Here is a 23,484-nt window from a genome sequence, read left to right as displayed (position 1 = left end):
TATCCAGAGTCTACAAGGAACTTAAACAAATTTACAAGAAAAAAACCAAACAACCCCATCAAAAAGTGGGCAAAGGATATGAACAGACACTTCTCAAGACATTTATGTGGCTAACAAACATATGAAAAAAAGCTCATCATCACTGGTTATTAGAGAAATACAAATCAAAACCACAATGAGATAACATCTCACACCAGTTAGAATGGCCATCATTAAAAAGTCTGGAAACAACAGATGCTGGTTAAGGATGTGGAGAAATAGGAATGCTTTTACACTGTTGGTGGGAGTGTAAATTAGTTCAACCATTGTGGAAGAAAGTGTGGCAATTCCTCAAGGATCTAGAACCAGGAATACCATTTGACCCAGCAATACCATTACTGGGTATATACCCACAGGATTATAAATCATTCTACTATAAAGAAACATGCACACATATGTTTATTGCAGAAATATTTACAATAGCAAAGACTTGGAACCAACCCAAATGCCCATCAATGATATACTGGATAAAGAAAATGTGGCCCATATACACTATGGAATACTATGCAGCCATAAAAAAGAATGAGTTCATTTCCTTTGCAAGGCCATGGATGAAGCTGGAAACCATCATCCTCGCAAACTAACACAGGAAGAGAAAACCAAACACCTCATGTCCTCACTCATAAGTGGGAGCCAAACAATGAGAACACATAGACACAGGGAGGGGAACATCACGCACCAGGGCCTGTCCAGGGCTGGGGGGAAAGGGGAGGGAGAGCATTAGGACAAATACCTAATGCATGCGGGGCTGAAAACCGAGATGACGAGTTGATAGGTGCAGGAAACCACCATGGCACATGTATACCTATGTAACAAACCTGTACATTCAGCACATGTATCCCAGAACTTAAAGTAAAAAACAAAAAAATAAAATAATCAACAGACACTTGACTAAACATGATATAAATATGACAAGCACATTAAAGCTGTGCACTATCATGAGCCTTTAGATAAATGCAAATGAAAAACATGATGAGATACAAGCACATACCTATAAGAATATCTAAAATAAAAGATAATGACAATACTCAGTGCCAGTGAAGGTATGTGACAACTAGAACTCTTGTATAGTGCTGGTAAGAATGCAAGATGGTACCACAACTCCAGAAAACAGTTTTGAAGTTTCTTATAAAGTTAAGCACGCTTATCACATGCCCCAGCAATCTCACACCTGGCTGTTGGTATATCAATATACACAGCAGTTATATTTGTAAATATCCCAAAGATATTTGGGAATAACCGAAATATCTTTCAGCAGGTGTATGGACAAACAAACTTGGTACATTCATATAATGGGATACTACTCAGTAATAAAAAAGAATACACTTTTTATACAGTGAACCACTTATAGATGAATCCCAAAGGCATTATGCTGAGTTAAAGAAGCCAGTCACATAACATTACATGCTGTATGATTCCATTTAAATGACAATTCTTGAAGGGTTATAACTGTTCAGTGATTGCCAGGGTCAGTCAAATGAAGAATATGACTATAACAGATCTATACACAGGGTTATTAAATAGACAAGAATAGGAATGAAAAATGTAGGAGTTACTTCTCAATAACTGGGGAGGGAGGACGTAAAAAGGCAAGGAAGACACTGGATTAGGACAAAATGGTCTTTCTTCAGAGTTTGGTCATGGTGAAAGCCAGAGTGACAAGAGAATTAGAGCAAGGACAAAAGGGACCCTTATGGAAACCCTGCAGATTACCATTGTAAGCTCTAACCAGGCAACTCTGGCAATAGAAAGAAAAGAGGAGAAGCTAAGCTGGCTAAAGAGAGAGCCAAGATTTGCTACAGAGAGGGCTTGAAGACAAAATGATAAATGGATATCCTAGTTTCTATTGCTCCAGATAATATGCAGGAAAAACGGAATTCTTCTATCAACAATCACTCATATGTTTGGAAAATTAAAGTGGGACAAGTAAGGCAGGGATGCTAATAGGGTAATCCCTGGGAGCACCTTCCCCACTTTATCACAGTGATGATATGCTAGGTAGACTCCTCATCATTATGTTGCAACTTCTCACCTCCAATATGCACCTGGATTGTGACCCCAGGTGATGAAGAAAGATGTCTCAGGTCAAATAGTCTGCACTCCAAAAGGAATTTGCCAGTTACAAGACCTACTGGAATGTTTGGTGGATCTTTCAAGATCCCCTTAAGAATTAAGTTCTAAGGAAGATGAAGAGGTGAGGACAAAGGGGAAATGGTCTGGCATTTTACAAAGGGACTCTCAAGCGAAACTGGAAGGAATCTCTGGAATCTCTGATGATACACGGATATAGGGATATAGGATATATAGGGATATAGGATATAGCAAGAAAAACTAGACATATGACAAAGAACTATATAAAGGTGTAAGGGGAGGTAACAAGAATAAAAAACATTCCAACTTTTCTGACCATTCTTTGAGGAAGCAGCTAGTTTCTTAAACTGTCACTATTTCTGAGTACTAGTACTCATTATAAATAAACATTATTTTATTGAGAGTAATTCTGTTTTTAAAAGTGAGTGTTCTTTATTCTTTCTATGTTTATAGGTAAAGACCTAGATCTTCTAAGTATAAGAGCACATATAAGAGGTACTGACATTGAGTGAGTTTGTGCTATGAATGAAAAGCACTGGAAACTAACTTGGGTTAAAATTAGTGTTCACAGGCTTCAAAGTATCTAAATTAATCTTTTGCTTGGGAAGGGGTCTCTTAAGCAAACAGGTAATAATATTTAATTGAGAATATAACATTTCTATTCTTAATATTATTTAAGAAATTGTTTATTGAAACTTCTTTTTGAAATGCGTGCTTAACCTAGAAGAGTGCTACTCATGGAACATTACTAAGCACTACCACTTCTGCTATGATCCATGAATATCAAAGTTATTGAAGTTCAATAACCTTGTGACAATTCAACTAAAGTATTATCAGGAAAAAAGAAGACACATATATGATCAACAAGCATAAGAAAAAATGCTCATCTTCATTAATCATCAGAGAAATGCAAATCAAAACCATAAGATATACCATCTCACGCCAGTCAGTATGGCTATTATTAAAAAAAAAACAAAAAATAACAGATGTTGGTGAGTTTGCAGAGAAAAGGGAATGCTCATATACTGCTGGTGGGAATGTAAATTAGTTCAGCCACTGTGGAAAGCAGTTTAGAGATTTCTCAAAAAATTTTAAGACAGAACTACCATTTGACCCAGCAATCTTATCACTGGGTATACACCCAAAGAAATATAAATTGTTCTACCAAAATGACCCATGCACTCATATGTTAACTACAACACTATTCACAATAGCAAAGAGATGGAATCAACTCAGGTACCCATCAACGGCGGACTAGATAAAGAAAATGTGGTACATATACACCATGGAATGTTACACAGCCATAAGAAAGAATAAAATCATGTCATTTGCAGCAACATAGATGCATCTTGAGGCCATTATCCTAAGGGAATTAATTCAGGAAAAGAAAACCAAATACCACATGTTCTCACTCATAAGTGGGAACTAAACCTTGAGTACCCATTGATTCAGAGGGGAAAAACAGACACAGACACCAGGGCCTACTTGAGGGAGGAGGGTGGAAGGAGACTGAGATTCAAAAAAGTACCTATTGGGTACTATGTTCACTCTACCAGGTAACAAAATAATTTGTATACCAAACCCCAGCAACTTGCTATTTACCCATGTAACAAATCTGCACATGTACCCCCTGAACCTAAAATAAAAGGTGACTAATTAAAAAAATAAACCATTAAAAGTATACAAAGTTTAAACTATTTGCAAGGAGTTCTGTTGGTTCCAGGTGTCCAAAGTCATATAAGAAATAAAATGGGCCAGGCGCGGTGGCTCATGCCTGTAATCCCAGCACTTTGGGAAGCCGAGGTGGGCAGTTCACCTGAGGTCGGGAGTTCAAGACCAGCGTGACCAACATGGAGAAACCCCGTCTCTACTAAAAATACAAAAAAATCAGCTGGGTGTGGTGGTGCATGCCTGTAATCCCAGCTACTCGGGAGGCTGAGGCAGGAGAATCGCTTAAACCCAGGAGGCGGAGGTTGCGGTGAGCTGAGATCGTGCCATTGCACTCCAGCCAGGGTGACAAGAGTGAAATTCCATCTCAGACAAAAAAAAAAAAAAAAAAAAAGAAATAAAATGACCTGGTCCTAAAGAAAGTTATAAACTAATTAAAGAAATAAGGCACACATATTAAAATATAATAACAATTTATGTTTTAACCAAAGTTGTTTACTAGGGGATGCCACAGTGACTGCACCACTCTGAATGTTCAATACCAAATTTGTAGATGGCACCTTGTCAGAAGTTAATAGGCTTCTAGCAAATATCAAGAAACATGTAATATCTGAGCATTAATACACTCCTGTACCCGGTATGAGCTGCATTTGTATAATATGAGACTATTAACTAAATCTTCATCTTAATTGTACTGCAGTCTGTGAATTCCTGTAGATCCTATTCTGGGTGTAAAGTATAGAAAATAGGTTGAACTAGAGTTTCCTTTATAAAGTTGACTTAAAAGTATCCAGAGAGTTGTAATGAGGATGAATATGGTAATTTGTAAAAAAAAAATAAAGATAGACTAATAAGAAAGGAGAAACTAACAGAAAAAAATGCTAGTGGTTTAAACAAAAGACAGACAAAAGCAGAAATCACATAATAGAGAATATGCTTGCCAAACACATGTACATAATATTTTCTCTCTCTCCAAATTTGAACAACTGCTTATTGAAATCATACATTATTTATTAACATAATTGTCAAAGAGAATTTTCAAGATACTCTTTTCTACCTTGTTCATAAATACATCTTGAATTATGGGTTGTCTAAAAGCTAAAATAAAAAATGAAAGGGTTAATTCACACTAATCTGACGTATGGTCTTTAACAAGTTAAATAATCCCTCATTATTCCTCCAATTTAAAAATTTATTTCTCTCTAACCTTTTTATCTTACCTCCAGCTAGTGAAACTCCAGTTAGATAGATGAGAAGTGTTAGATAATTTCTTTTCACAAATAATCTGAATAAAAAAGAAATAGAAAGTTATTAATTTCGATATAGTCTGGATCATTGCCTCATTCTCATTAAGCCTCAGTTTAGGACCTGACTTAGAAATGGGACAGTTGAGCTCAGTTACCATAGACTCTCACTGTTTTATTTTCAGGCAGCTTAGACACACAATCATTTATGAAACAAAATTGTATGGTTTTTGGACCAAATATGGAATTTGAGACATGTTGTAGTGAAAGTGAACATCTTAATGTAAAGTTCTATGAAAAGTCTGATAAGTATCATTTGAGTAAGTTGCTGTCATCTAAGGCCAAGGGTACCCATGAGATTGACTTATAGTTCTTATAGTTCCTTTTTTTAAAATAAATTCTTATTTTGAATTTACCTTTTAATTGAATGTCTCTTTTATTCTAGTTACATGGTAGGTTAAATGATATGTATTTTTTCTCTATATATCTTCATATGCCTTACCCAATACACATTTTAAGAAAAGAATTATTTTCAGTATACCTCAGCTACAACTGACAAACAATGGTTTTTACAATTCTGAGGTTCAGAGAGGATAAAAGCATACTACCAACCTAGATCAGAGCTAGCTATGCAAATCAGATAGGAATTTAACCTGATATGCTTTATGGACTTTTGCCTTATACACTGATCTTGTCCTGTAAATAATATTTCCTTTTGACTGAACAAGAACATAATAAAAGCCATTTTGGATCAGACCCATAGTCTATCCAGCTCAGTATTCTGTTTCTGATATGTCAGATGAGCAATGCTGAGCACACAGTAGGCAATCAATATTTCATTGAACTGTTTTTGAAATAAGCAGTCATGTCTGACTTTTAAGGCACAAATCCCATATAAAAGCCAGCTTTTCTGTAAGATGTATGCTAATTTAACTCCTTTCTGAATCATTTGCAATATATAAAATCTTTTAACATATAAAATAGTATTTCTTTTATTTACAGTAAAATAGCTATTTCTACCCTGTGTCTCAGTAATCCCACTTCTGGTAAATACTTCAGAGAATTTTTGCAAATGTGCATAGTCACAAATGAATGATTCCAAATGCCCTGTTCTTTCCACTGCCTCCAAAGTGAAAATTTTTACAATGACTTCAAAGTATTGGATTCATATTTTACCAACTTTAGAAAACTGGTTCAAAAGCTAGGAATGATGTTGTTGTTTTGCTCTTGCTGTGGCTAATCCTGAAAAAGAGTGGGTGTTTTGCTCTTGCTGTGGCTAATCCTGAAAAAGAGTGGGCTGAAAGATATTTCTGTTGCTATTGTCGTCATTTGTCTGTTGGTTTAATGTAAAGGCAGCATTAGATAATTCTATAGCTAGATAAATGGTTATCTGGGGGTGATTCTGTCCTTCAAAGGATATTTGGCAATGTCTGGAGACATTTTGGGCTGTCAAAACTTGGGAAAGAAGATGCTATTGGCATTTGGGCAGTAGAGGTCAGAGATGCTGCTAAGTATTACACTGCACAGGACAGTCTCCTCAAAACATTGTACAGACCGAAATGTCTACAGTTCTGCTTGAGAAACTATGATCTAGAGGTGAGAATTTTGGTACATACTATTGCAAATTTTAGAAAAAATATTCAAAAATCATAGAATGTGGGTAATAAAACATAGAGAAATTGAGAAATTTACAAAGCATGCTACACTCTGTTCTAACCAATTACCAGGTAAAGTAGTAACAACCATGACTTTGACAGATTTTGTATTAGAGACTCGAGAATCAATCTAGAATGAAGAGTAGTAAGAAAGTAACAGTAAATAAAAGTCATATCTAGAATTAAATGTGTAGGTTCTATGGTCAGCAAAATGGGATACAGGAGTCCAGAGTAGTATAGTCCTTTAAGAGAGCTTTTTTTGTTTTGCTTTGTTTTTAACCTTGCCCTCACCTGCCCTTCTGATAAGTCTGTTCTTTTTGCTTTTTCTTCCCTTAAGAGTTTTTTTTCAAACAGCTCTTGGATAGTAAAATCATAGAGATAAGGAAAATGTTTATTAAAAATGAGTTTTCTGAGCACTATGCTTACATTAAAGAATTTTTGAATCCTACAATTCTCAAACCTAATTTGGAATTATCCCTAAAGTATCTGTAATAATAGCAAATGTTTTATTATTTCCTACCATATCATCTTTTAATAATCAATCAACTCAAGTAATAATAAAACTTCATTTTTATTATTCAAGTTTTGAAAAGGTTTCCTGTCAAAGAGAAATTATATGTCTTGGATATTCTGTTAAAATCAAAGATTTTTAGAGAAACAATCTTTTTGATAACTCTCTCCCTCTCTCTCTCTCTCTCTCTCTATATATATATATTTCCGATAACAATCTATTATAATCACCAAACGTGACATTTGTTATTAAAATAAAGATCAAATATTAGCACTTTGAGAAATAGTAAACATGTAGATTTATTTTTTCTAATTTTCCAAGACTTTTTTTTTCATTTTATTCTATTCATTTAAATCCTACATTCAGCTTCTCATCTTGTCTCCTTATGTTTATTTGTCACTTCCAAATTATGAATTAGATAGTTTTTCAGGTCACCTGTGACCACCACTAAAACCCACTTCTCTTGTCTTTAAGCTTCTGTTCCCTACAATATCATCTATTTGCTTCTCTTAATAGTGCTTTACCTCTTCTGTAGCTCTAATCTTTTTACTTGTCACTTGAAGAGTTCTAGGCTAGGCTAATGTTCAAATTAAACCTAAAACACCAGAACTATGAAACCAGCAAAGTGTACTTTGCTTGCCCAGGGGGAAAAAACAGTTTTTCTATTATAAGTAGGAAAGACCCTCAGTTTCGACCTCTCTCAAATTTTTAGGAAACTGAGTCTATTTCTTCATATACAAACTAGAAAGATTTCCAGTCAGCTAGAATAAGTCCTCATTTTACTCTTATACTAAATGGGCACCTGAGCTATAGAAACCAAGCAACAGAAGTGGTCTTATTTGTGATTCTGCTTTGCCTATCTGCTACACACATTCAAAAGTACTGCATTGGGAATCAAGAAGACCTAGGTTGAATACCTAGGCAAACCAAATAATCTCTCTGAGCTTCTGTTTTTGTTGTTGTTGCTGTGTTTGTTTTGGGATTTTTTTGTTGTTTTTCTAATTGGTTAAAAATAAAGGATAATACCTGGCCAGATTACCTCAGATTACCTTAGGTATCAAATGAAATGATGTATATGAGACATTCTGTAAACTATTAAGTTTCAGCCCAGTTAAGCTATTTTATGCAATAAATGATTTGTATAATTCTATAGTACTTATTTCCATTATGCAAACAGAAGCAAAACACAGATTCCTGGATCTCACTGCAAATTTACTCTATCAGAATCTGCAGAAGTGAGGCCCAGTCATCTGCATTTTTAACAAGGACATCAAAGTTTGAGAAATATGACACTATGCTCTCTTCATTTCTAGTGAACTATTTTTACTTCAATGGGAGTTTGTCAAGTACCATTTAATTTTCTGATCATCTTAAAATCATTTGTTAGAAGACAACAAAAAATGTGTTAACACAAAACAATCATAATATTAAAAATTAAGTGGCTTAGAATCTTGACTGGAATTGTTTCATAAATGTTTTTAACTTAAACAAAGTTTGTTCTCTGTAATACACTGGGTTCAAAACATTTAGAGAACTAAGCATAATTAATCATAAAAAATTACTCAATTTACTGAGGAATTACAATTTTCCACATTAGTTTTGCTCATGTCAAATTTTAACATGTTCAATAGCTGCTGAGTTAAGATACTGTATTGGTTCTTTACATCTCAATTATCCCAGTCAAATTCACACCTTCTAAGTATCCGCCATATCTGATTTATCAATATGTGACTGATGTTACTTTAGCTAAGCTTTCATAAGTAGAGTTAATTAGGTCCCCAAAGAACAATTTGGAAGATCCTACATCTATTGTCTCTACTATTGTAGCCCTGTTCTAACGGTGAAAGGAGAAAAAGGTAGCAACCTATTTAGGTGAAACAGGGTAGAAGGTATTACTAAATCTGGTAGACAGGAAGAAGCAAAGCCAAGATGTAAGATAATCCAAAACAAAAAATCTGAATAAATATAATAAAGAATGAATAATTGTGCCTACAGTGAAAGAGGAAAATTATCACGCCTGTAATCCTAGCACTTTGGGAGGCCGAGGCAGGTGGATTGCCTGAGCTCAGGAGTTTGAGACTAGCCTGGGCAACACGGTGAAACCCCGTCTCTACTAAAATACAAAAAATTAGCCGGGTGTGGCGGCGTGGGCCTGTAGTCCCAGCTACTCGGGAGGCTGAGGCAGGAGAATCTCTTGAACCCAGGAAGCAGAAGTTGCAGCGAGCCAAGATTGCACTGCACTCCAGCCTGGGCGACAGAGTGAGACTCCAACTCCAAAAAAAAAGGAAAATTATATTTTTAAAGATAACATTTGGATTTTTAAAAGTTAACCTTAATCATTACTATGATAAAATAAGCATATCCAGATTTCATCCTAACATATTTACTGGAAACGACCCAAATGTCCATCACCAGAACAGATAAATTACAATATATTCATATGGTGGAAAACTCTAGAACAGTGAAAATGAATAAGCGAGCCATACCTATGCACAATAACCTGGTTGAGGAACATTATGAGTTACAAAAATCACAGAAGAAGAAAAGCAGTATCATTTCATGTATACAAAATTAAAAAATAGGCAGCACTAAAGGATATGTTGGTTAAAGATGCAAATACTATAGTACAACTATAAAACAGAAAAATTATACATAAATTCAAGACAGCAGCTGCCTCTAAAAATGAAGAAAATAAATGTGATTAGAAAGGAGTATACAAGGGAACTTAAAGGGTATAATATCCTTTTGCTTAAATTGGGTGATAGTTCACAAGTATGTATTTGTAATATTGCTTTTATTTTGCACACACATTTTATAAATATTTTATAGGTATTCAATATTTAATATACAACTAAAATGTTATATTTTCTTTCCTTTTTATATTTTCTCTATAATAAAAAGTTTTACTTTAACAGATTTGTTCGTTGCTTTTAACAACACCAGTTATAAATGAATACGCATGTACTTTAAATAAATAATGCTATTTCTGTGCCTAAGTATTAAGAAAAATATAAACCTCGCTTTAAGAAATCAGATATCTAAGAAAAAACAAGAGGGAAATTTTTGGAGTCAAATTTAGTTTGGAACTCACAAAAACAAAAACCACTTCTTAATTTTCTAAGTGGTCAGCACAGACTACGATTCGTCTTCTACTTAAGGCGGACATCAACAACAAATACCCTAACAACAAATATCTTCAGATTTTAATTTTACTAAAAAACTGATCCTATCCTAAAGACCTTTTCCTTAAGAAATTCCACAAAACATTTTCAAAACACTTTTTAAAAAAGGCTTATTCTTATAGCTTAGCTACATATAAGTCTAGGAACTTTATATGAAACTTGAAAATGCTTTAGCTTTAGTGGATTGTTCTGGTCTATATATGGATTTTTTTGAAATAGCTGTGTTAAAAAAATACTAAGAGTCCAGGGAAAATCTTTTTTTTAATGTTTTTTTATCTTTATACCAAAAGAAGTTCTCCAACAGCGAAATACAACTGTTTATCTAGTATAGAAACTGATCAAACAGTGATGAAATCTACTAAGTTTTACCTGTTTCTGTAAAGTCTTAATTCTCAAATATATAGGGACATCAAAAATAAAGCAATCTTTATACAGTTTCACCTACTGAAGTGGTTTCCAGGCTGTACTTTCCTAGAACCTTGTATTTTAAAAGGTTTGTTTTTCCAGCATCGAAGGTTTGTAGTTAGGGTAACAGTCCGAAGCCTACCACCAATTACATTAACACTAAAGAGTAAAACAGTAGTTTTTAGATCCATGTTTGTTTCAAAAAGAAACAAAGATAAAAAGAAACATCCAATTAGATGCTTATTTCCCCTATATATTGAAACACTAAAGATGGGAAAAAAATTCGTCAAACTTGTTAAATTCCTTAGTAAGAGAATATACTAATTGTTTTCCCCAAAGCAAAATCTCAGTTCTTCCTTGGAATTTCCAAGGGTTTTGAATTGAAACGAATCGACAATTCCCAGGATGCCCTTCCTTTCCATAAATCCATAGTGTCTAATAACTTTGGAACATTTTCATGTCACATATAAAACGCCAACTACTATCTAGTATTTCACTTAACCTCCTTGCACATTATAGACTTTGTAGTAATTTTCGTATCTTATATATCTATTGAAAAAAAAAGTTAGTGCGAATACATATTTCACATAAACTTTACCTATTAAGTCTAGCCTACAACTTTAAGGATCACGAAGCTTTTTAACGCCATAAGTGAACTTCACACCTCAAATTTACCAGCCGCGCTATCCCTTAGGCCCTTATTTTATACGACTATAATTTTTTGAAAAATACGTTAAAAGCCCTATACCTTTTTCCTTCATCCGTTAAGGCTTAAACTCTGAGACAATGGTGAGGGGCCAAGGACAGAGTGAAATCTGAGGAAAGAGGTGGGGCGGAAGGTTAAGAAGACTTTGGAGTAGGACAAAAGAAAGAACTAGAAGGTTGGCTGGGTGACGAAACCTTTAGGTGCCAGGTTAGACTGGGTGCAGGCGAACGACCCAAGGTGGGAGCTGAGGCGCGTAACCTCTTGCCCTCCAGCCCCCCAACGCCCCCAAGCGACTGGAACCCGTTCTAATCGCCGCTCCCCGCGGCAGCCATTTTGGAGTTGCACCAGCCCCGCCCCTCGGAGGCACCCGGCCCCGCCCCCTCGGTCCAGGAGCAGAAACAGGAAATGGGATTGCAAACCTAGTAGCTGCGCGTGCCGGCTATTCAGGACTAGCGCAGGACTCTGGGCGACCTCACATCCCACTCGTGCTGCTGCCCCGGGCACTCGCCTCCCGCGAAAAGTCGTGGGACCATGTCGAACATGGGGAGTATCCTTTCCTGTTTGAAAAGCTGCTCTTAGGGCATAGGGAAAGGTGGGGAGGGCAGAGGTTGGGACCCTGGGAGGTGCCTGGTAGTGACCTTTTTGGTCTCCTGTGGAGGGCTGAGAGCGCTGGCACCGATTGGTGGGCTCCAGCAGCTTGGTTTTAGTTTTTCTGTTTTTTTTTTTTTTTTTCCTGGGACTCGCTGCCATCCTAGAATCAGGGGAGGTGGGACTGCTTTAAAGAATGGTCAGGGGAGTCGCCGCACTGGTTTGAGATTTAGAGCGCGAGCCCTCCCACTCTGAGAGCTTCTGTCACCTGTCCTTTAGTGAATTCGTCCTCTTTGAAATTGTTGGGAAACTGTGCGAGAACAGAGGCAAGGCAACAGGAGTTTGCCAGAGGTTTAGGGTGTAGGTGTAGGTTTTGAGTGCAGTACTAGGGCAGATAGCTTTTGTTGAACTTCACTTCTTTTCCTGGGTGGAGGTGACCGGTAAGGAGGTAAAGTGCTTAACACCAAGCCTCCAAACTAAGATGATTGCTTGCTTAATAATAGGATTTAACACATGAGAAAACTCATATAGTTCCCTAAAGCTATAAAATTCATCAGTTGCACCTGTGTTCCCACTTAAGAAATGAGGTCAGAGTTTAGAAGCAAGCTGTCTAAAGCCCTGAATTAAAGGATGAAATTGTTTTTCACAACGGAAATGTTGTAATTCCTCTTCAAGGAGTTGGTATTATGGAAAATAGAATAGCTTGGTATACTGCCACTGAATGAAACTTGGCAAAATAATAAAATGTGAGTAATAGTAGTTGTTTGATAGCTCATGTTAAAGCTCTTTTAGCTTCATTCGTTTGTAAGCCTACAACATAGAAAGACATTTGGTGAAAGAATTATGTAAGCCATACTGAGAATATTGTTAACATTATATCATGTGCCGGACTGGCCGAGAATAAAATATGAACCCTTGATGGGCACCGATAGGTCATTTCATCAACATAGTAGATGACTAAAAGGCCTACTTATCACTACAGTTTAAAGGATAATAAAGAAAGTGTAGTTGTATTAGCATAATAAAGGGAAGAGCACTGGAATATGAGTCAAATCAATTTCTAATCCCAGTTTATCTTAAGCCTGTGAGTTAGGACAGGTCATATAGCCTCCTGCAAAGCTTGCTCATCTGTAATGCATAACTGACCTGCCAACCTTATAAAGCTGTTGTGAAGATGAAATGGAAGTGCTTATTAAATTGTAAAGTTTTCCTCATGTAAAGTGTGAGGAAATAAATTACAAATCGTATCCCTTTTCCCAGAACCTTTAGAAGTATTTGAGGTAATAGCTCTAAATGAGTTTTTGTTTCCTACTCTAATCAAGTTATTTTTGGTCTAAATCTACCTCATGTAATTTCTGGTAACAAGATAACTATTATACTGACCAATTTTCTTTAACTGAAAGGAATGCCTGACTGTAATCAAAGTTAATGGTACTGTTATCAATAGTTTAATACCCAACAAAAGTGAACGATTAACTTCCCTTCAGTCTACCAAAAAAAAAAAAAAAAAAAAAAAAAGGAGCTTTAACTTGACTCACACCATCTGGCTGTGATTAAGTCTCTTGGTTCATTTATGTGGAATATGTTAAGTCCAGACCTTTTTCTTGGAGTATAGAACAGGAGAATGACATATGGACTCAGAGCCCTCTTCCATAAATAAGTTGAGCTCTATCTTGAGTAACACTTGTCACCTTTATAAATGCAAAAATCCCTTTGTTATAGTATATAAGAAGACTGTGCTGACACAATTCGATTAGCATGATCATTTTGACTTCTGTCTTTGGAGCAATATTTACACAAGGTGTTTAGGGACTAGGGTTAGATTAACTATAGGGATGAAACAATAGTAAAAAAATAAGGGATACTTTTCTGGTCCAAGCTTTCTCTCTCTGACACGCACGCGGTCGCTCTCTCTTGCTCGCTTTCTCTCTTTTTGCTTCTCTACAGTTTTACCTCTCTTCTGGGTAACTCATAACTCATTTTGTTGTTGTTGGACTTAGCTCAAGCGTGCTTCATTTACAGGAGGTTTTCCATCTTCCTAATCTTCTAACCTACCATCCCTTCCAAAACTAGGAATATGAGAGTATCAGTTCCCACCAGTTTCTATGCTGTCCTCTTTTCCCCATGTTTTACCATCTGTAGCCTCCCCAAGCCTCCCATTGTAATCATATGTTTACTTATTTATCTCTTTCATTAGACTGTGAGTTGTTGAAGGATGGCTTTTATATTTATAATCTTTGAATCCTCATTTCCTTAAACAGCACTGGGCCATAGTGGGCACAAAATAAGTTACCTTCTATTAAGATTTAATTATTAGCATATATTTGAATCTCTACCATGGGCTAAACAATGCACCTAGGCTATGGATACATAGAGGGTTATAAGATCCATCCCCAACTTTGAGCAGCTTTTGATCTAGTGAAGCCAGGACACACATGGGTGGGAATAAATAACAATACAAGGAAGCATATATTAACTGAGATGAATGATAGAACAGCATTTTTTTTTTAAATTATCTTTTAAATTCTGGGATACATGTGCAGAACGTGCAGGTTTGTTACATAGGTATACATGTGCCATCAACCCATCATCTACATTAGGTATTTCTCCTAATGCTATCCCTCCTCTTGCCCCCCACCCCCTGACAGGCCCCAGTGTGTGATGTTCCTCTCCCTGTGCCCATATGTTCTCATTGTAGAACAGCAATTCTTGATCCCACTGTGGACTTGCTAAACTCTTTGAAATTGTGTGCAAAATTTTGTATGGTAGCATATGCATTTTCTTGGGAAGACTGTCTACAGCTGTCATCTTTCTCTAAGAGATTCTAACCTGAAAAAGGTTAAGAACCAACAAAGTAGGTAATAAGTACTGTACATATTCTGAAAGTAGAGAGATGGATGTTCTAGATTGGTATTGTCTCCTTCCATAGTCACCCAGACAGCTCAGACTGTGTTATAGGCAAAGATTGCCAGCTACCTTAAAAATGTTACCCATTTTGAATCTTCTGAATCTCTCTAAATCCTAAAGCAGAACTAATTACTCTTAGTCTCTGAGGCTTTGATAGTGCTGAAAAATGGTATTTTGACTAAGATATTAATATTTCAAATTTGCTTTTAAAATTTACTTGACAGTAGCCCTGTAATTTATGGCCTGACTAGTCAGTAAAATGTTTTATAATGAGTATTAAATATAATGATTATTTATGGTTCATCATTTGACTCCATTTGAGGGCCAATTCTGAGCAATTCTCTATGAAAGTTAAAATGCAAAGAGGGAAATAAGAGTTGAGCTGGACTCGAATTCCTCCTTGTTCTTATATTCAGCAATTTTTTCTCAGTTATTCATCTCTGGACTTCAGTTTTCACATCAGTAAAATGAGGAGGTTGACAAATTATCTGTAAAGTTCCTTTCAATTCTGATAATCCTCCTGTGATTCTCTGATCCCAAACTCTACTTCCCCTAAATATACAAAGAATGCTTAAGATTCTGTGAGCTGAAAAGGAGGAAAGTTGGATGCAAAATGCCACTTGTTGTCAAATGCATGAATAAACAATCTATAGTATTGGTACCGCTGCCTTATTCTAGGGCAGCTGCTAGTGGAACATTTTTATTTTCTTTCTCTTACCTGCTTTTTATCCAACTTCTGTGTACCCAGGAGATTGCATCATCCTGCTTTTGACACTTGGAATAAAATAGCTTCTGCCATACTGTGTTTGGATAACTTATTTTCACTTGGTGTTTTTCCATCCATTTCAGAGAGGCAGAGGGGACATATTTCTACTATGAATTTCTATGGTAAACTGAGTATAACAATTTTTATTCAGGAAAATAGTTGCATTCAATCCTAAAAGCAAGGCTTCCTTCTATATGTACAATAAATATGTTGAAACCTAATGATTCTTATTTAGATTTCAAAGCAATGATCTAAGACATAGCTGATTTCCACACTTTCTCTATCAACAGTGTAACTACAAATAAAAGAAATTATATTAATGTTTTAAAGAGACATTCAGACTTTTTATTATTATCCAATTAATGTAGGTGACTTAGCAAAGTCACAAGGAGGTAATTACAATAGCTCTCATTTATTTAACTACTATGTGCCAAATTTTGTGCTGAGGATTTTGTGTACATTATCTATGATCCTCAAAGCAGCACTGGGAGACAAATGATATTATCTCCATTTTATAGAAGAGGAAATTAAAGCTATGAAAGCCACAGGGCTTGTAAGCATAGAGTAAACGACCTAGGCTGGGCTCTGAAGTCTCTTCATTTTCTGCAGTGCCTCTAGAACTTACAGCACAATTAAGTCATGTTTGATGCAGTCCTATGGGTTATGCAGAGCTACTTTTTCTATATATTGATAGTCTACTTGGGGTTTTGCTTTAAAAGGAGTTTGAAAAAGATGTGAATCTACACAATCACTTTATGGGAAAGGCTAGCCTAGATTCTCTTGAAGACAAGTCTGTTTCATATATATTCCCATTTAAAAGGTACATTTGTATGACGTAATATTTTAAATTTTGATTTTGTAAAATTGGAAGGAAGGGAATTAATACTTTTTGAAAATTTGAAATCTAAATGTTCAGCTATTTATTGATTTCCTTATTTATCAATCTCAAGGTCCAAGTGAGGTAGTTTTTTGCTTTTGCATGGATATTGGGACGAGGAAAGAAACCTGATGCCATTAGTGGAGACCTTTGAAATCAAGTTTCTCAGAGTCAGGGTTATGTTTTATATTAACTGAAAAGCAAGCATAATGGTATGTGCTAAACCTCACAGGGGCTGAATAAATCTAACCCAAGGAAGTGAATACCTCCAGTTAAGAATCCTACTACCTAGATCAGGTATTGAAAATATAGTGACTGTGAACGAGAGGACTGGGTTACTGCCCTAGTTCTGTCTCTAGCTATGTGAGCTCTCTGGCCCACCTGTCATTATAAATCAGAACTTACTGACTTATTTTTTTCCAAAATCTACCATCTTTAATTATTTCTTAGACCTTCACATTAACAACAGAGAGAGAGAGAGAGAGAGAGAGAGAGAAAGAGAGAGGGCTACAAGACATAGGTATACAAACAGTAGAAGTGACAATTGACAGCCTGACATCAAAGGAGGAAACAGAAAACTATCAATTACATCAAATAACAGTTATTAACAACTATCAGATGGATTCTGAGTGATTAGGAAAATATGTACCATTTTGTATATTACTCAAAGGATGCATAAATCATTTTTAAGGTATTCCCAGTTTTTAAAAAAAGAAGTTTAGGCATTTAAAATTGAACCTGAACCACAGCTTAAAATGTCTTTATGTGAAACACCATAATACTTGAGAATATTGGTTAAGTAAGGTATTAAAGCATTAACGTTGGCAGCAGTGGCAGAAATAGGAATAATAATCCACTGAGTCATGGGGAAAATTACTTTTGAGATAGAGGAATTCATTTTGCAACAAAGGATGCCCAAAGCACCACTGCCAAATACATTCATATATGTATATGTAGCCCAGTTGGCTTATGACACCAGCATTTCTCTGATGATGAATGTTCTGTGGTAAGCCAGAAATGAGAACATCCCTAGGTCTAAATCCTGCTTGTAACTATTGGGTAGTTTCTAAAACCAGGATATGAGATTCCCTTAAATTCAAGTGTCTGCTGTTCAAATAACTATCCTCTATGTATACTACAATAAGTGAGGATTCTCTATGTTGCAGTGGAGAAAATAGACTGCTGATGTGGAAAATAATAGCATCAATTCAGCTACTGAATTGAGTTATGAACCAGATTTGAAATACTGTGCAATATTTTGGCCTGTGATGAGGTTTCATGATCAAGTCAAAATGGGAAAAATTAAAAAGGGTAATCTATTTTGCAAAGCTAAATGTACTCAGTTTTAAGAGCTACCCTTTCTTCTGAGACTCTCCTTCCTACATTTTTGGTGCTGATATATTTGTACTTTTAATTATATCAGTTCATGAAGTAAAAATGTTGCAGAACATCTATGACATTAGTTTTCTAACTCTTTCAGCAGCAGAGCCCTTTTATTCCGAATGAAATTGTATGTGGAATCCTAATATGTAACACAAATAAACAACATTCTTTTGGTATAAATTTGTTTTGTAAATTTAAATGTATAACTGAGTCTTCTTCCCCAGCATCAGTGGTGCTTTTTTCTCCACAACTCATATAACACTGCAAGAACACTTTTCTACTATTCCTTTACTTAAAGATATCGAATACTTCACTTCTGTTAAGCATTATACTAGGCTGATGATACAATGATGATTAGGACTCATCCTTATTACCAGGATACCCATAGTCTAGTTGAAGGATTAGACATGTAAACAGAGTTATAGTAAAGTACATAAAAGTATATAATGTTATATGCAAAATAACAGGAATTTCAGAGTAAGTAGCTACTGACATTGTATAAACTTCAAATTTGTATTTCTAACAGTATACTTAAAGTTTAGGAAAAGAATATGTGAAAACAGAGCCCTGAAAAGCTGCTACTTTATATTAAATTTATATCAAGCACAAACATGTTCAGTAATAATATTGTTAGACATTCTTGACAGTGTTGTCCATATTCTAGCAGCGATTTACTTTCAATTTTTTTACTTTACTGTAGTGTGAAAGTGATATGCAATTTAGTAGACACCATATTTTGAGTACCCGTACAACCATTATTTCAATCATTCTTTATATAATGTGTAATTTATTGAATACTGTATAGTATATTTAATTATGTAATTTATTGAATACTGTACAGTATATTTAAACAAGTATTCACTAAATTACAGTATTCCAGAAATTACATGAGATATTCAGCACTTTATTACATAATTGGCTTTGTGTTAGATGATCTTTGCCCAACTGCAGGCTAATGTAAGTATTCTGAGCACATTTGAAGGCTAGGCTAAGCTACAATGTTCAGTAGGTTAGGTGCTAAATGGATTTTCAACTTAGGATATTTTTAACTTACAGTGGGCTTATCCAAACATAACCTCATTGTAAGTTGAGGAACATCTGTTTATATTTAATATGAGCTTTTTTTTTCTTTTAATTTTCAAACAACCCTCCTTTTTAAAATGAAGATACAATCTCATGGAACAAGGACCGTAAGCTCTTAATCTAACCTTTTATTTGAATAATTTTAAAAAATTATGTAATTTTAATCTTTATCTCCCTAAAAACCACAAGAAATAAAACAAACACAGTTACCTACCACTAGGCTTAAGAAATAAAATATTACCAACTCACCTTCCTTCTCCCACCAAAGGTACCACTATCTAAACATTGATGTTTATGATTTCCATGTGTTTATGTTTTACCACATGTACATTCCTAAGATATAGCTATATATTAGATGTTTCCAAATTTTATGTGTGGAATTATATAGCTATTTTCTTTTTTAATCAAAATGATATTTGGGATTCATTCATGATATTCATTTTCACTTCTATATAGTTTTTCATTGTAGAAATATACTACAATTTATCCATTCTTTTTGTAACATGAAGAGAATTCGCATATCAATTAGTAAATTATTGAATAATGGTTAGATAGTAGATTTGTCTGGTATCTCTTATTTCAGATTTGCTTTATGGCCCAATACATGATGAGTTTTCATATACTTGAGGAAGATGTGTATTCTCAAATTATTGGGGCATAACTAGCCATAATTCTCTGTATAATTATTAAAGTCTGCTTCTTAATAGGGTCTTTCATACTTCTATCTCCTTATGTAGTTTTGTTAGATAACTGAAAAGGTTTTATTAGTATCTCCCAAGACTTGTTAATTTCTGTCGGTTTAAAATATGCATACACAAAGACACTTTGAAGCTATGCTAGGAGTACATGGAAATCTATAATTATTTCATCAATTCATGAGTGTACTTTTTATCATTTTATAGTGACCCCTCTTAAAAAATTATAATACTGCTTTATGTAGTCTGTTTTAATTGATACTAATAAAGATGTAGCTGCTTATTTTAGGACAGTATTTGTCTGGGCATAACTTTTTCTGTCTTTTTACCTCTAGCCTTTCTATGCCTTCATGTCTTAAAGTCCTGTTTAAAGCACATCGTTGTAATTTGTTTTAATATTTTCTTAGTCCATCCTGACATTTTGGGGATATTTCTGTCCTTTTATTGTGTAATTTCTGTGTGGCCTGTTTTCTTTGTGATTCACTTCTCTTTTGCTGCTTTTTGGATTTATTAAGTGATTCACTCCATTTTTTCCTTTATTGTTTTGGAAATTACACACTGCTTCTTCAGCAGTACCCTTGACATTTTAACATGGGTAGTTTATTTAATGTCAGTTTAATCAGAAATGTTTTCTTTCTGAATAATACAAAGATTTTAAAATATTGAACTTCAGTCACTCCATTGTCTGTATTGTATTTTCATGGTGTATGCTAGCTCTGCCTTCTTATTTCCAAAATTAAACGTTACGATTATCTTGTATAATCAGTATTTCTCTGGATTTACCCATGTGGTTACTAATCTCTATGCTCACTAAGCTTTTCATTATGTCAAACATAATTTTGTTTCTTATGAAATACAGTTGATATTCATTATCGTAAGATTCTCTATTTGCAAATTTTCCTGCCTTCTAAAATCGGTAACCTGAAAAATCAATAGTTGGGGCAATTTCATGGTTATTCCAGGACATAAACAGAGCAGTAAAAATTGATTTTGCCCAATGTGTGTGTTCCCAGCTGAAGCAGGACAAGGCAATTAATGCTCGTTCTTCTTTCTTCAGTTTGCATACTGTAAACAAGTGTCTTTTTTGCTTCCTACTTAGTGCCACATATTTTTGTATTTTTGTGCTTTTTGTTGGTAATTTTATTGTTTAAAATGGTCCTCAAGCTTACTGCTGAAGTGCTTCCTAGTGTTCCTAAGGGCAATAAGGTTGTGATGTGTCTTATGGAGAAAATCCATGCGTTAGAGAAGCTTCTTTCAGGCATGAATCACAGTGCTGTTGCCTGTGAAGTCAATGTTAATGAATCAACAATATTTACTAAATTAGATGTGTTATAACAGAAACCCATATAACATAAGGTTTTATATATATATATATAAAAATAAGGTGTTGTATATATAAAATAAGGTTTTATATATATATAAAATAAGGTTTTATATATATATATAATAAGGTTTTATATATATATAATAAGGTTTATATATATATAAAATAAGGTTTTATATATATATAAAATAAGGTTTTATATATATAAAATAAGGTTTTATATATATATAAAATAAGGTTTTATATATATATAAAATAAGGTTTTATATATATAAAATAAGGTTTTATATATATAAAATAAGGTTTTATATATATATAAAATAAGGTTTTATATATATATAAAATAAGGTTTTATATATATATAAAATAAGGTTTTATATATATATAAAATAAGGTTTTATATATATATAAAATAAGGTTTTATATATATATATAAAATAAGGTTTTATATATATATATAAAATAAGGTTTTATATATATATATAAAATAAGGTTTTATATATATATAAAATAAGGTTTTATATATATATAAAATAAGGTTTTATATATATATAAAATAAGGTTTTATATATATATAAAATAAGGTTTTATATATATATAAAATAAGGTTTTATATATATATAAAATAAGGTTTTATATATATATAAAATAAGGTTTTATATATATATAAAATAAGGTTTTATATATATATAAAATAAGGTTTTATATATATATAAAATAAGGTTTTATATATATATAAAATAAGGTTTTATATATATATAAAATAAGGTTTTATATATATATAAAATAAGGTTTTATATATATATAAAATAAGGTTTTATATATATATATAAAATAAGGTTTTATATATATATATAAAATAAGGTTTTATATATATATATAAAATAAGGTTTTATATATATATATAAAATAAGGTTTTATATATATATATAAAATAAGGTTTTATATATATATATAAAATAAGGTTTTATATATATATAAAATAAGGTTTTATATATATATAAAATAAGGTTTTATATATATAAAATAAGGTTTTATATATATATAAAATAAGGTTTTATATATATATAAAATAAGGTTTTATATATATAAAATAAGGTTTTATATATATATAAAATAAGGTTTTATATATATAAAATAAGGTTTTATATATATATAAAATAAGGTTTTATATATATATAAAATAAGGTTTTATATATATATAAAATAAGGTTTTATATATATATAAAATAAGGTTTTATATATATATAAAATAAGGTTTTATATATATATAAAATAAGGTTTTATATATATAAAATAAGGTTTTATATATATATAAAATAAGGTTTTATATATATATAAAATAAGGTTTTATATATATATAAAATAAGGTTTTATATATAAAATAAGGTTTTATATATAAAATAAGGTTTTATATATGTATAAAATAAGGTTTTATATATAAAATAAGGTTTTATATATGTATAAAATAAGGTTTTATATATGTATAGAATAAGGTTTTATATATGTATAGAATAAGGTTTTATATATATAAAATAAGGTTTTATATATATAAAATAAGGTTTTATATATATAAAATAAGGTTATATATATATATAAAATAAGGTTATATATATATAAAATAAGGTTTTATATATATATAAAATACGGTTTTATATATATATAAAATACGGTTTTATATATATAAAATACGGTTTTTATATATATATAAAATACTTTAAGTTCTAGGGTACATGTGTACGTGCAGGTTTGTTACATATGTGTACATGTGCCATGTTTGTTTGCTGCACCCATTAATTCGTCATTTACATTAGATATTTCTCCTAATGCTATCCCTCCCCCATCCCCCCACCCCAAAACAGGCCCCAGTGTGTGATATTCCCCTCCCTGTGTCCAAGTGTTCTCATTGTTCAATTCCCACCTATGAGGGACAACATGTGGTGTTTGGTTTTCTGTCCTTGTGATAGTTTGCTAAGAATGATGGTTTCCAGCTTCATTCAAGTCCCTAAAAAGGACATGAACTCATCCTTTCTTATGGCTGCATAGTATTCCATGGTGTATATGTGCCACATTTTCTTAATCCACTCTATCATTGATGGACATTTGGGTTGGTTCCTAGTCTTTGCTATTGTGAATAGTGCCGCAATAAACATACGTGTGCATGTGTCTTTATACTAGCATGATTTATAACCCTTTGGGTATATACCCAGTAATGGGATTGCTGGGTCAAATGGTATTTCTAGCTCTAAATCCTTGAGGAATTGCCACACTGTCTTCCACAGTGGTTGAACTAGTTTACACTCCCACTAACAGTGTAAAAGCATTCCTATTTCTCCACATCCTCTCCAGCACCTGTGGTT

The 23,484-nt window shown here is 33.4% G+C and overlaps 1 protein-coding gene across 2 annotated transcripts in view; it reads right to left on the bottom strand.

Moving 5' to 3' along the window:
- Positions 1–14,357, bottom strand: part of TENT5D (terminal nucleotidyltransferase 5D) — a 111,582-nt gene extending 97,225 nt beyond the window's left edge. For both annotated transcript variants that reach the window (XM_055106411.1, XM_055106413.1), the window contains exons 1-2: positions 11,544–14,357; positions 5,019–5,083 (exon numbers count right to left, since the gene is read on the bottom strand). The gene's annotated coding sequence lies outside the window, so the exon portion shown is untranslated. The remainder of the gene's footprint in view (positions 1–5,018; positions 5,084–11,543) is intronic.
- Positions 14,358–23,484: the final 9,127 nt, after the last annotated feature.

The sequence above is a fragment of the Pan paniscus genome, chromosome X (assembly GCF_029289425.2).
Source record: "Pan paniscus chromosome X, NHGRI_mPanPan1-v2.0_pri, whole genome shotgun sequence".
NCBI lineage: Eukaryota > Metazoa > Chordata > Mammalia > Primates > Hominidae > Pan > Pan paniscus.
Note: the sequence above shows the minus strand (reverse complement) of the source record. Positions and strands in the feature narration are given on the sequence as shown.